Source organism: Oryzias latipes, chromosome 13, assembly GCF_053564925.1.
Source record: "Oryzias latipes strain Hd-rR chromosome 13, Olatipes_Hd-rR_3.1".
NCBI lineage: Eukaryota > Metazoa > Chordata > Actinopteri > Beloniformes > Adrianichthyidae > Oryzias > Oryzias latipes.
Genome location: NC_136249.1, coordinates 31,150,037 through 31,164,853, shown reverse-complemented (window position 1 = coordinate 31,164,853; position 14,817 = coordinate 31,150,037). Strand labels below are relative to the sequence as shown.

The 14,817-nt window shown below is 40.4% G+C and overlaps 1 long non-coding RNA gene across 1 annotated transcript in view; it reads right to left on the bottom strand.

Moving 5' to 3' along the window:
* Positions 1–14,817, bottom strand: part of LOC144981565 (uncharacterized) — a 233,670-nt gene that overhangs the window by 30,204 nt on the left and 188,649 nt on the right. The window lies entirely within an intron of this gene.

The window sequence follows — 14,817 nt, the reverse complement described above, 5'->3', positions numbered from 1 at the left end:
CACATGCATCAATAAAAGGAGGTGGTCCCTGCTGGATCTGTGAATCCTAACGTTTGAGTGACAGATCACCGCTTACTGCCGTCTTGTGGTTGCAACATGGCGCCATGCACATCGCAAAAACTTGACTTCATTTAGTTGGAGCCGGAAGTGAACCGTATACAAGTGACATCATGCTTACTCGGTCCAGTTCTCACATACTCGCCGTATAGATCACAGAGGCATCGTCAGAAAATGACAGCTTTTCCTCGAAAAGTCATCAAACCAAAACCACAGCGGGCGATAAAAAAACAAGCAAACATTGAATTTCAGAAATATTTCTTCAAGTTGATGCTATTTTGGAAACGACATGTCTGAATGCTCTAATCCAGTTTAAATCCATTTGACTTTTCACATTTGGACTGAAAGCTAAAAGTCTGCTCATCACAGAAAAAGCTTAATTGGAATGAGGTTTTTTTTTTTATTTATACATCGATCTGGCGGCTCGGTAACAAACATGTTTTGTTTACTGCATGAAACACATTTGTGATCAAAAGCTGCCGGCTGGACCCTCACTGAAGTCATGTTTGGATGTGTGAACTTTAAAGTCAGACACCTCTGTAGACAAAAAGGGTTAGGAATTTAAATAAAAATGGAAGATGCATAGCAGGTTGTGTTACAACAAATTAAAAAAAAACAAAAAACATGCGAGCTTTTTTGTTTTTCGCTTCAAAAAAACGTCCTGACAGTTCTCTTTTGAGCGGGTTGAGTGAGCCTTTTTCTTCAGTGTCGTTTGTTTGGTCCCTCATTGCTTTCACACCTTCCCGACCTTTCAGAGAATGGCCTTCCACTCATTTCAGCTCCTGCGGCTTCCCTGTTTGAATTCTGCACAGCGGAGAATCATGAGCAAGACAAAAATCCTAATGCGAGCCCAGAGCGAAAGATCAAATGACGCTCCGAGAGGGGATATGCACGCTTTTGAGTGAAATTCGATCTGAGCTGGTGGGAGAATTGTGGTCCTGTGGACCATTTTCTATTCCGCTGGATAAATCAGCAGATGCAGCTAATGCATTACTTAGAGTTTGCTTTTCACATGAGGGGGAAAAACACTGGAGGGCTTTATTTTCTCAGCAAAGAAGTGCCTAGATGGACATCAGGACCTTTCTGCTGCAGAATGCCTTGATAACAAGAGACTGCAGTGAAGTGGGGAAAATGTGGGCTGTGTTATGACAGTAATCCAATGTCAAAGGTGTTTTTGCAAAGACAAAGGCTTTCGCCCCCACAAAAAAGAAAGATGCATCTTATGGACACACTTGGGAGCAATCCGTGGCCTTAAGATGAAGGAAAATGTGACAGGGGAAAGGAAGTTTAACTTCTTTTTGAGATGTATTTGCTTCTATAAAAACAAGTTTAAACTGATATTTAAACAATAACAACACTCTAAGATAATAAAAAAACTCCCCAAAATCAAACAAATGTTGCTTGAAACTATACAGACAAGTTTCTTCTTCGAGGTGAAATACAAGTAACAGGCAAAATTACTTTGGGAGTTCCCCTAAGATCCACTATAGGACCTCCTATTTTTACTGAATTTGTTCCCATCACAAGTAGAAGAAAAGCTGTGCCTTTCTTGGACATATGAAAATTCTTAAATACGGCCCAGGAAGGCGATAAATAATTATGATTTAAACTGCTTTTTGAGTCTTCCTGTTTGGAGGTTTACAGTCAGTATGATGTTTTCAAAGGAGTTATAAATGTGTTTGACTTTACTGCCAAAGCACCTCCTTTCCCTGAAATCCTGGAGATCTGATAGTTATTATAAGTGTGTGTGCGTGTGTGTGTGTGTGTGGTGGTGGGTTGGGGGTGGGGGTGGGGGTTGCTTCATTCAATCTGACACAGTCATCCTGTTGGAGCCAAGTTTCTGTTAAGGCCAGTTGACTACCGGTAAGTATGTTTTCATTAATTAACTCACTGACTAGAGGGACTTTGAGGAAAAAAACAACAGTTCTTAGCTTTAGCTTATGTGCTGAAAGGCAAGAAAAAGGAGTGTGACACAGAAACCTTAAAGTAATAGATAGTAGTACTTTCCATAACAACAAACAGAATTATGATGTAATTTGAAAAATTACAAATGATGACAAAACTGTTGAATTAGCTAAAACAGGGTTAAAACAGCAATAAATGCTAAAGTAAATGCAAACCATGCATAGTAAATCTGTTTTTGACATTAAATGGGGATACTAGTTGTTGTATTTAAAATATTAACAAATGTTTTTGCAAATATTGTTTGTGAAACAACTATAGAATAAATAGAAGGAAAATGATTAGAACTAAATGTCAAATGTTAGAAAAATATGTTATATTTGAGATTTCAATCATTTTAATATAAAAGTTCAATAATTTCGTGAAAGTGAGAACACGATACACTAAAATTAATAATCCATATTTGACCCCAGGGTGTCTGCCCGGGATCTCGGTTGTGCACCGGAAGAAGCCCATCAAGCGCTCCACATAGATACGGGAAAAAGCGGAGAATCAAGAGGAGCAATCAGTGCGTCCCATGTTGTGTGCAGACAGGCGGGGGGCTGATTACCCTCAGTTGATTTGCCCCAGAGAAGTGATGCCAAATCAATTGACAAACATGCCGTAATGACTTTACCAATCGGGAAAAACTCTTTCAGAGTGTAATCATTCTGGCTCTGGACGGTGTCTGATAGGCGTCAGGACCACAGTCCTGTCTGCAGAGGCTCAGAGGAAGCTTTTGTTTCAGGATTTATTACAGGGAGCCCATTGTCTGAGGTTTCACTGCAGTGAATGAGCACAATTCAGGAAAATGCATTCAAATCAATGACTGGCTAAGATAATGAAAAGTATCTGACCAGGTGGATCTTAAATCTCAAATACAAACTTTCTCTTTAGACTGACATTTGGTGATTCTGGGAGTTAAAGAAGAAAGTTTAGGAGTCCAAAGGAACCCGGCAAATCATTAATTCAGACGTAGTTTTCCTTGTTGTTGCCAGATTTGAGGAAAAATCCAAATAAATGTATGAAGTTGGTAAGTTAGCTTGGGATGTATGATAATACATACATCCCATAATGTCCGCGGCCTCATCATCCACGTTTGATGAAAGGCATGACATCATCACACTGCAACCTCCTTATAAATTGTGTGCAAAAAACTGAATCCAACAGAAATCTCAGCTTTATCTTCACTCAGAGGTGATGCTTGAAATTCTCCCCCAGCTTTCAGGGCAGCTAATCATCAAAGCTGTGCAAACCTCCGAAAAAGTGCTACAAGTTGAGACAGAAAATACAAAATTAGCTAACCAAGAAAGTACTGCAGACTTAAGGATTCAACAATGTTTTTTAAAATATTAAATTACTTCTTTGTTTTTCAAAGAAACATGTGAAAATGCCCTAATCATTCCACAGTTTTCATAGTTTTTGTATTGTCATTGAAAGCTTTGATGTAACCCTTGTGGTATCCTAGGCACTGTAACATTGGGAGTTGGGTCATCTAGACCCACTAGACAGTGCTCTGAACCTTTTTTCTTCAATGATTTGTGATCTTCACTGGTGTCCATGGATTACATGAAATCTTTCCACCTTTATCCACCTTTGTCATGGTAGGGAGAACACGTCAATGTAAGGGTGGGGTCATCTAAGATAGCACAAGGGTTAAAAAGGTTGGTTTTTTTTTTATACTAAAAGGAAAGTTGCTGTTTTTCCACAAAAGTTTCCCTAAAAAAACAAGTCCCACAACACAGACATCACATTTTCTGGGTTCAGATTTTCTTCCTGCTCACTAAACCCGAAGCGTTTCTGTAACCCACTGTTCACACTTTGGCAATTTTCAGCCTTTCTACTGTGAAACTTATAATTTGCTGTTCAAAGCAGCAGCAAATAAACAACTAAAATCCCATTTTCCTCACGCTCTTTGTGTTTGTTGAAAACACGGTTTAATGATAGCCTCTCCGTGCACCAGATGAGTGACTCTGATAAAACATTTTCTTCTTAACTGCTTCTCGCCATAAAGGATCGCAATTATGGGGACACAGAAACGAGCACTTTCACTTGGAGCTCTGATCGAAAAAACCTGCTTTAAACGTCCAGAGTTGGACTCTCGCCACTAATGTTTTAGTCTTTTTCATTTTCTTTATAATAAGTGCGTGTCAAGTGTGACAAACTGGACGTGTTAGGGGTTATTTCAGGCCACTGCGGTCCCATCTGGCGCCGTGCAGAGCCCAGCGTGGCACTGTCTCGGTCTGCAGGAGCAAAAAACGTATCGATGCAGCGTCTCGTCTCCCTTTGAGTGAATAACAGGAAGACAGAGAGCAAAGGATAAGTAAAAAACCGAACAGATGACATGTGTGAAAAAAGTGTGGAAGTTTCAGTAAAAATCCAACCTCGGAGCTGTGGATAACCACGCTGAAGCAGGTGAGGTGGAAGGGAGGTCAGCAAAGACAGCAGCCCCGCCGGGCATCCCGTGATGACAGAGTGTGGGATGCAGCCGGAGGTCCAGCAGCAGGTCACCTCAGCCCCCCCGCTCTGCAGGAGCCTGTTTATGCACCGCTCTTTATCACACCTAACCACGGGGTAATTAATTGGCTTTTCAGGTCAGTCTGGGCCCATCAGGCACGGTGCGCCGTACATTACTTCGTGACAACGGAAAGCAGAGCCCCTCAGACCCCAGGTAATTAATCTTTACATAATTGGAAAGTGCGGAGAGTTCAGAGAGCCAGATATTTATATAAAAATCTGGATCATCTGGATTGATAGGAGACTCACTGATTAATCTTGGGCATTGATTCATGTCTTCTATTAAATGATGAGGCCTTCTTTTATTATTTCTACAAAGAAAATAACGTGGAAGATAATTACAGAGATGACAATGCATGAATTTCTGCTCTGTACCTCATTTATCTCCTTCAATAATAAAAATGTGTTTGTTTTATCTCGTTTTTATCTGTTTCTAATCAAGATTCCTGCACAGACAAGACATAATGTCTTGTTAGGGTTTGGATCAATTAAATGACCATGATGGAAAGAATTTACCTCAGGCACTCAGGGTGGCCCTTTAGGACCCTAAATGATTAAATTCAGTCTAATTCTATGAATAATTAGGGTCAACGGACTCAGCAATGCACTCACTGGGGGACGCCGGCGACGACATGTTGCATATCCAACATAAAAGGAAGAGAATATATGAAATTAGAAACTGTGAGCTGGGTTTGATTCGATGCCGAGCTCTCACAGGAATTACTCTCTGAGCAATCTGTTCATTTAAGGATGTAAACATGCTGTTTAGGAAAAGAATCCACCAATGTGTTCACAGTAAAGACGTATGCGTATGACTGTGGACATAAACCCAAAATAAATGAACATCGATTGGAAGATGGGATCTCAGTTCAGCTGATTCTGTTTTTGCCTCCTGTCTTTGGTTAAATATAAGCATAATTACATGGCATGTTTGTTTATGGGATGTTGTGACATCATTGTGGTTGTTAACCCCTGTGCTATCCTAGGCACTTTAACATTGGGAGTTGGGTCATCTAGACCCACTAGACAGTGCTCTGAACTTTTTTTCTTCAATGATTTGTGATCTTCACTGGTGTCCATGGATTACATGAAATCTTTCCACCTTTATCCACCTTTGTCATGGTAGGGAGAACACGTCAATGTAAGGGTGGGGTCATCTAAGGTAGCACAAGGGTTTGACCCCAGTGAAGATCACAAATCATTGAAGAAAAAAGGTTCAACGCACTGTCTAGTGGGTCTAGATGACCCAACTCCCAATGTTAATGTGCCTAGGATTGCGCAAGGTTTACCCTTAGATCAATAATTTCCCCTCGTGTGAATGCTGCAAGCCTTTTTTACATCCAATCTGCCCACTGTAAAACATCAAACCAGGTGCAGTATCCATATGTCTTCAGAAGCCACCAAATCCAGTAGGAGTCACGATGCTGCAGGAGCCAAAGCTAGCGACTATTGGCTGAAAGCCGAGGACACCCTGAACAGGTCGTCCTGTCCGTCTCAGGCCAGGTGTAGTAAAACATGCTAAATTGTGTCCTGTATAATAAGCTAACATTTTTGGTCTAGAAGGAAAATTTGAAGAGTAAAAAGGTAATTTAAACCTCCTCCCCAAATCGAACATTTATCAGACCCAGAACTGCGCTAACTCTGTGAAAGACGTGGCACACATCATCACAGTTTTTTCAGCAGACTTCTGGCTCCCAGCTTTAAAGAGGAATTTTTCTGGCTAATCCAGCTTCATTCCTCAATTAAAAAAAAAAAAAAAACATTCACAGCAGTGTTTCTTTCAGGGGAAAAAGAAATCCTAATAAATCACTTTAAAAGGTTTTCCATGTCAATATTTTTGCCACCAAACTGAAAACGCTTTGGACAGAACGTGCTGGAAATCCGGAATATAAATCAGTCCTACAATAATGGACCAGGCCAAAGCTTCAGTGCCTGTTAAATAATATAAGAAATACTGTTCTGGTGCCAAATATTGATATTTAAGGTTGTTAAATAAAATGCTCTAACCAGGATGTAAAATATTATTCTTGGCTGACATTGGCTTTAAATAAAAAGGTGGGATGTCAGCCAAAAGGCCCATAACTGCTGTTATAATTTAAATGCTCATCTTCAAATGTCTGTCCACCTTAAGTAGATCCAGAGGGACATGAGTGTAAGGACATCGCGTAGGTCTACCTGCAGCAGAAGCAAAAACACATTTTTCTTACTCTGGGATGCTATTATATCAAAAAACAGCAGTGGGAAAAAATATACATGCAAAATTAATTTAAAAAAGAGTCTCTGACTATCATTGGGAAACACACCTTCATCTCTTTACTACACATTTATACACAAACCATTTTTTTTTATTCATCTTCTTCCGTTTGGTCCCTTTTGGGGTCATGGGGCAGCTGGAGCCTATCCCAGCCACTTCTGGGTGAAGGCAGGGGACACCCTGGACAGGTCGCCAGTCTGTCGCAGGGCCACAATCACACAGCCTTTCACTCGCACATTCACACCTAGGGACAATTCAAAGTTGCCAATGACCACTGAAGCATGTTTTTGGACGGTGGGAGGAAGCAGGAGACGCCGGAGAAAACCTACGCATGCACAGGGAGAACATGCAAACTCCACACAGAAAGGTCCGCCACTGATGCTTTGGTTCCTGTCCCCCAGCTGGGACTTGAACCAGGGGCCTTTCTGTTGTTTGACTTCAGATTATTTTAAGAGACCTGTAATCCCTTTTCCGCTAAATTCAGTGTCAGGATACAACATGTGTCTTGTTCACTGGAGCTGCCCGCTTTTGTCTGTCTTGTCTCTCAGAGTTTCAAGGGAGCTCCTCTTCATGTGTCATTCATTCATTCATTCATTCATTCATTCATTCATTCATTCATTCATTCATTCATTCATTCATTCATTCATTCATTCATTCATTCATTCATTCATCTTCCAATTCGTTTTGTCCCTTTCGAGGTCAACGGGGGTCACGGGGCTGCCGGAGCCTATCCTGGCCACTTGTGGGCGAAGGCAGGGGACATCCTGGACAGGTGATGCAGTGGTTAGCGCTCTTGCCTCACAGCCCCTGGTTCAAGTCCCGGCTGGGGAACCTGAAACGAAACATCAATGGGGGCCTTTCTGTGTGGAGTTTGCATGTTCACCCCGTGCATGCGTGGGTTTTCCCCGGGGTTTCCAGCTTCCTCCCACCGTCCAAAAACATGCTTCATAGGATAAATGGTTATAAATTGGTCTAAAATGTCCCTAGGTGTGACTGTGAGTGTGTATGAGTGTGTGATTTTTTGGCCCTGCGACTGACTGGCGACCTGTCTAGGATGTCCCCTGCTGGGATAGGCTCTGGCAGCCAGTGACCCTGAAAGAGAACAAACGGATCAGAAGAAGAATGAATTATAATTTAGGGTATTTTCAGCACAAACCTGTTACAGACTTCGGGGGATTCTCTCCTTTTTCTAGTCATGCTAAGTACGCAGGATGCAGGTTTCAGCTCCAGGCGAGAAGCTCTGTGGCCCATGTATGTCCAGCCCGCTGTTGTCTTGTTGGTCCCGCCCCCACACTAACACCACCCCTCCCTCACAGCTCTCACTGGGTGGGTTTAGCACCTCAGCTGCAATCTCCTGCCGGCTGCGGCTCCTTGTTTTCACTTCCGTCTTGACCAGAGCTGTCACCCACATTTCACTCTCGCCAAGCCATTTCTTCCCGCTCCTCCTGTCCCACAAGTCATTTATCACCCTGTTTGGACAACTCGCCTCCTCCTCCCCTGTCCTGTAGCAAAAGCATGATTTCTAATTAAACCCTCTTACTGTGAGGTTAAGAGCCAATTTCATGCATCTTACTCCTGATAAATAGGCAGTGGCCCCTTCACTCCTGTGGTCCGTATCCGTCGTGCCCATGCAGCTCCCGCCTCGCCACTCCGTTTCCTACCAGTTTCACTTCTCCCAAATGAGTTTCATCAGTAATAACATCTATTATTCATCATTCGTCACAAATGTCAGTGATGTCGATGGAGAAGCGATGAAGTGAAGCGACGCCAATTCAGACGTTTGTTTCAGAAATAATCTATGAACGACCTCCAGGAGGTAGTTTTGTTTTTTTAACACCATTTTTTTTTTTTAAGTATTAATTATCGGACTCCTATTCATCGATTCCCTTTGAAGGGATGTAAAGCAGGACACAAGAAAGCTGCTCATTTTGTGAAAAGAGCGCCGGCATTGATCAGGCCTTTGTGGAATAGTCATGCCTGAAGGCTCTGTTGGACCTGGGATTAATTACTATCTTTGCTTTGGAAAAGGAAACATTGATCTGAGTGAGTGAAGAAAAAGAGGATTAATGATGGCCGGCTTTATGCTGATTAAGATTAAGTGGGAATATCTGACAGTGATGATTAGAGCTTTCACTCAGCATGTCGGTTTGGAACGGAACAAGGTGGCCACTTGTCTGTCTTTATGCACACAGTAGCAACTCCAGGCCAGATTACATTTACATGTATAATTGCCTTTGATCACTTTGACCATATTTCATTTGTTTGCAGCAGTACAGGGCAGCTTTTGATACATTTGATCTGCATTTTCCACACGTTAGACGAAAACGTCGTAGTCTGAAATTAGAATAAATCAGGCAGAGCGTGGATTACATTAATGGGTCGGATCAGGATCATTTTAAAGTGAATGAAAAACCATCGTAAATTTGAAAAAAAGAAAATTTGATAAAAGAAAAAAATCTTTTGAAAACAGTTTAATCTCAAAAATTTGCATTGGAAAGTTCAAAGATTTTTTGACAATTTAAATAAAAAAATTGTAAATGTAAAGAAATACTGAAAAAGTGAATAAAATCCTAAAAGCTTCATATTGGTGCATATACATTTTTAAAGTTTATGTTTCTTTCAATCAAGTTTTAACTATTTCTTTACATCTTTTCAAGCATTCAGTGTTTCTTTCAAGTGTGTACTTTTCAGTTTAAACTGTTTGTATTTTAAATTTTATTTTATTGGCAATGTTATTATTTTCAATTAGGTTTTCATTCACTTTACCCTCATGTTGATTTGACCCCATTTATAGTTTTAAATAGAAATTATCATTATTTTTTTTTATCCTGTTAGTTTTACTGATCAAGGCATGGAAATGTTTTGAAATATCTAGCAACCATCTGTAGAGTTAGATTTAGATTTGGAATGGGTTCATTTTCAATCATTCAAAACCAAAATAATACTAAAGAAGACAAAAGTATATGCAGCCATACGTCAGGGCTGGCCAACGCTGGTCCTCACGAGCCTCAACCCTGCCTGGTTTCTAGTTCTCCTGGGACGGCTTGATTCTGACTACCTAAGCCAGGTGTGTTCAGCCAATAAGGATGTGGAATCACTTAAGTCAAGGAGAGCTGGAAACCAGGCAGGATTGTGGGTCTTAAAGACCAGGTTTGGCTCTAATGTTATGTCAAACTCTAACTGATGAAGCTGCGTTGACACCAAACGCGAACCATGGGTCAGGGGTGCGTCCAGTTTCAATGTTGAGTCAATATAAAGATGCGATCAGAGGTCCTAAGGTGCAATTTGAGCGTTGAATGCTTCAAATTGGTCCGGCAGCAGCGCAATTTGAGCGCCACATTGCAATTTTAGGATCACTGCCCGATTCAAGAGTTTCAGGCTTATATAAATTGGAACTTTGGCGAAGACTTTGCTTCGCGTCATCCAATCAGTGACTCAGCTTTGGGCATGTGAAGTGTTCAGTGACACAAACAGTGGGTGAAGTCAAAATCCAACACGAGAAGGATGAAAAACCTCCCTTCGTCCCATGATACCTACCTTTTCTGTTTTGTTTCATATTTTAACTTCACATTTTGTTTTCTAAAAATTACTTTTCTAAAATTTCTTTTTTGTATTTTTTGCATTTATTTTCTGGAATTTTGATTTTTTCCCCCCAAAACTAAGGCTGTTTTTTAATTTGTAATATTTGTTTTGCTTTTTATAATTCGTTGTGTTGTTCAAAATGTTTTTGTGTTGAGGGATTTTGTCAATGTTATTTTCACTTCAGGGCCACCGTAGTTTTTTTCCAGATGTTAAAAAATAATAATAATAATAATTAAAATGATAATAATAATTCGTTTAGTCTTTTTAGCAACAAAAAAAGTCTGAATGAACAAAATTAGTTGAAATCACACCTTTTAGCTGACATTTTAAACCCTTTATTAAAAATAAATAAATAAAATATTTAACAACCAAATCTTTTTTTATTTGAGATATGTTTTAGTTCAACCTTACTAATTTATGTTTTGCACTTGCTGATATTTATGAATACTCTAAGACAAATCCAGGTGCCTCAAATTGAAAATGTCATAATCCTGCTGAATTATACAGTGTAGGAAAACTACTTTGCATAAAAAGTAGGGTTTGCATAAAAAGGTAATTAAATTCATGTTACTGGGTAACTGTGAGCGGTTCCACCCATATTTGCTCCAAAATAATCCAGAGAGTTAAATTGCTGGTGGTCCTGACATCACTTGAGGAGCGCAGTGGTGGACATAATGTTCTCTCCAAACGTGGCTTCGTTTCTCCAAATAGCTGCTTGTAACAGAAATGGACGGGTGGAGAACAGCTTGCAGCCATGCAGCAGCTGCATGATACCGGTTCGAATACACGTTACTGGGCGATAATGACCTCCTAGTCATCCGACTCGTGCACAGAGTGCCATCCTAAACCATGAAAAACAAACAGAAACAAACCAAAAATAAATAAATAAACCATGGAGGACTTTATCCCAGATTGCAACTTCTGATTGTAGCTTTACATGACAGTTTGGGTGAGAAAAAGGGAAAAACTCTGCTGTGTTTCTTGTTCTTATCTCATTTATAGAGCTGTGGTAAAGAACTGCTATCTGCTGCAGGAAGAAAGAGGCGAAAAAGGCTTTTCTTTAATCCTAATGCTAATCTTCCATCAGGGTCACTAGTAAAACATCGAAGTTGTTGCTGAAAGCTTCTCCTGCTTTTTCTTTACGGAGTAAATTTGGACGTTTTTCTCCCCTTATCTCACTATGCTGCAAAGAAGAGGCAGAAATGATCATGTAAGTAAACTGACGTGATGACCGTGATGTCTGGATCTTCAAACATCGACCTCTTCGGCTTTAGTATCTGTGCGTTTTTGGGTAGTCTGGGCCTGTGGAGGGTCAAAGAGGGGAGAGGCCACATCTCAAGGGGAGCGTGCAACTCGCGTTAGCCTTACGAATACTTCACAAGACTATTATCACGATAATGGTACGTTCCATTTTCATGGTGTCCTTTGAGGTGACTATGAGCCTAAACGAAGGTCATACAATGGAACATACTGTGCTGATGGTGTATTGAGGAGAAATTAACAATTGCATTAAAGCTGGGAAAGACAAAGCCTGAAGAAAGATTTAAAACATTTGCGCCGCTTCAACATTTCTCACCAAGTCGGAACCGGCAGCCTTGGCGCCGGCTAGCTTTGCAGGACTCTGGGCAGTGGCACATTCCAACTCTGCTGGACCCTGGGCGGTGACACTTTATTTTTATGAACTTCCTTAACATGATTTATGTTATAAAAAACTTTGAGAAGCAATCACGTCTACAAGTAAAGTAGCTGTTTTAAAGTGTCATTCAGAGTTCTGGATTAAAGTGCTGAAATTCTGTGATGAAGCTGAAAGCTCCAGAAGTTTGCCATAATGGGACCTTTTAGTTGATATAAGTACCTATTGAGGCAAAGGACTGTGATTATGTTCTACTTTAAAAACAGAAAAGTAATTAGAAGTTGCAATGAAAACATCTCTATGGCAACCGAGCAGACGTGAAGGGGACAAGCTAAAGGAAATAAGAGAAAAACCCCCACATGTTTAGTCTGATTGAAGAAAAGCTGACATTTTTTATCAGACCCAACTTTGAGTCAGCTGAGGGGATGAGAACGTTTTCTATAAACTTATATAAGTTGGAAGATTTCACTTAAAAGAACAGAGCTTTTAGATAAAGAAAAAAATGCCACACATACAGTTCCTGTTCTTAAACCTTTTTTAGGATTCGGTTCAAAAGTGACCAGGTTTCACGTTTAGGTATGTCAAAAGTACTATTTGCTTTTTTGTCCTGGAACCAGCATTCGTCTTATCCTCAAACACAACTTTGTAACTCTAAAAAATAGTTTTCACCATTTTTGCAAATTCTAAAGGTAAAAAAATAAATTAAAAATGTGATGTTATGGGTCAAACTTGACCCGGAAGAGAATTACTGGCTGTTAAGTGCATCACGTGACCCTTGTGGCTATCCTATGCACTTTAACATTGGGAGTTGGGTCATCTAGACCCACTAGACAGTGCTCTGAACCTTTTTTCTTCAATGATTTGTGAACCTCACTGGTGACCATTACATGAAATCTTTCCACCTTTATCCACCTTTGTCATGGTAGGGAGAACACGCCAATGTAAGGGTGGGGTCATCTCAGATAGCACAAGGTTTTTAAAAGCTCTGGGTTGGCTTGTGGATCAAATGCGGCTCAACCGGTCCACAGCAGTCTCTCACACACACACACACACACACACACGCACCTGACAGGTGCTGATCAAGATCATTGGCTTCACCTGCCAGGTGAGCAGAATGAAAGGGGATGCAGCAAAGCAGCAGCAGAAAGACATAACACCAATAAACTTACAGCAAATATTCAAAGCAGAGACGGGGGTTACAATCTAAGAAAACAACTGAATTTCAAAAAGCAGTGCATTCGCACAACAAAAAAGAAAATGTGTTTATCAAATTGTGGTGTGGATTTATGAAACAGATTGGATGAAGTTTTAAAAAAAAGCAAAAGTTTACAAATATTCAAAATAACCTACAAGAAGTCACTGATAGATCTTTATAAGGCCGGATCGATTAAAAAAAAAGTCACTTTGCACAGTTGCCATGGAAAAATTTTACCGTGAACATTTTGTACATATATGCAAATTGAATTGTGCGCATCATCAAGTGTTGCAAAAAGGGGTTGGATCAGACAAGATTCCTCTTCAACCCACTCCTTTTCAAACACACTGTACTGTCTTATGTCTTTTAAACCACTGTGTTGATTTTTTTCATTTGTGTTTGTGTTGTTTGAAAAAAAGAAAGAAAAAAAAGAAAGGTTCAATGAATGTATTGATTTTCAGTTTGCACTTGTAATTCTAAATGGAATAAATGTGGTTTTATGAAAATGGATTGCCCTTTTGTCTTCATCCTACCATTTTCTATACTGGCTGTTTTTGGCCCATAACATCACAGACGTTTAATCGCTAAATGGGCGTCAGTACTGAACCACTAGTCTCAGCTATGTGACAGACCCTTGGCCGTGGACCCCGCCTCTGTCTTGCACCCCCAGCCGTCCCCCAGCTCCATCTGGATGAAGACCATATGCTACATTATTCAAACATGTCTTTGTAGGGTTAGATAAACACATTCTTCTTTAACAATGCTGGTACATCGCCTGTCCATCCTGGGAGAGGATCCCTCCTTCATGTAAACATCCCTGAGGTTTCTTCTTTTTTTTCCTGGAATCTGTTTTTTTTAGGGAGTTTTGCCGTACCAAAAAGGAGGGTCTTCAGTTTAACTTAGTCTGTTTAGCAATTATTATCAATCAGCTATCGTATTTTACAACTGATTTTATGTTTTGTAAAATTCCCGGTGTGAAGCCCATTAAAACAACCTAGTCGCGATATTAGGTTATATAAATAAAATGAAATTGAATTAACATACTTGTTTGCATTCTTAATCTGCAGGAATAACCTGAAAACCTGATCAAAGCAGAATCCAACGCCTCATTTAGTCTATGGTAACAATGTGGGTGTGGCTTTTGTCACTGCTGGTTGCCAAGGTAAATTGTAAAACACAGCATTTGAACTGTCAAACATCGACCTGCAGAAAAGGCAGATGGGTTTTTCTGGAGGACATCACCGCGAGTCAAAACCCACCTTGCCACCATTTTTCTCAGAAAAACTGGAGCTTGTCGTGTCAAAGCGTGAGCTCTTTGGTGAGTCAGGAAGTCAGTGGGCTGCACACAGCAAAAGGCACTTTAGTCATCGCGCTAGCAACAAAAAATCCACATCCAAAGAAGCAAAAATGATCCTGAATCTTCACGCTGATCCTGATTCTGCTTCCTCTCCGTTTGAGAACACAATTTCTAGAAAAAGCGTTCACCCTCTGTGTTCAGCAGGGAGGAATTAGAGGGACAGCGTGTGCTCTTCTCATGATGTGCCGATGCAGACCTATTAAACTCAAGTGTTTGCTTCTTTCCAGGTGCATGACAAATCTCTTAGTTAAAAATTTTAACAGGCTGTTTGCCGTGCGGTC